Below are 656 nucleotides of genomic sequence, written 5' to 3'. Positions count from 1 at the left end.
AAAACCAAACCAAAATCAAACCAAAACCAACTCTCCAGACCCTTCCTCCTTGTTTTTTTATTTTTTTTTCTCCCCCCACCCTGGGGTTAATATCGGGCTCGATCAGAGATTCAGCCCAGGTTGGCTGCCTTCCACGCGAGAAGATCCATGCAAGGTGGAGGAAAAACCTCAACGTTCATCTTCTCCGGCTGAGGATCGTTCCTTAAACCTACGGAAGTCACGGGGGAAAACTTAAAAAAAAATAAATTGGGCTTCTACCTCGCGATCTGGACCCCAACGTCCGTTATCGCCGGGAAAAATCTACCGGGGGGTGGCGAGGGAGACGGGGTTGGGGGATGTGAAGTCCACTCGTGGTGGAGACTGTCACGGTTTCCTTTGGGAAGGGCGAGGTGTCCCGCCATCCTTCCGAGGAGGAATCGTTAGGGCCGACGGTCAAGAAATCATCTCTTGATGCGGCCAAGTCTTGCTTAATTTATCGCCCTGCGTCTCCGGCTTTCCTTTCTCGGGGGGGGAAGGTTTGCCGAGAACGTTTACGGCGAGGCGATTCTTGGCATTACCTGGAATCCTCAGATTTTTCTCCACCCCTTTTCAGTCTGGTTTTGCACCTGGAAATGATACGGAGACCGTGCTGGGATGGATCCGAAGATCTCCTCCTG

The sequence above is a fragment of the Cariama cristata genome, unplaced genomic scaffold, assembly GCF_000690535.1.
Source record: "Cariama cristata isolate BGI_N322 unplaced genomic scaffold, ASM69053v1 scaffold18057, whole genome shotgun sequence".
NCBI lineage: Eukaryota > Metazoa > Chordata > Aves > Cariamiformes > Cariamidae > Cariama > Cariama cristata.
This window is presented reverse-complemented; position numbering follows the sequence as displayed.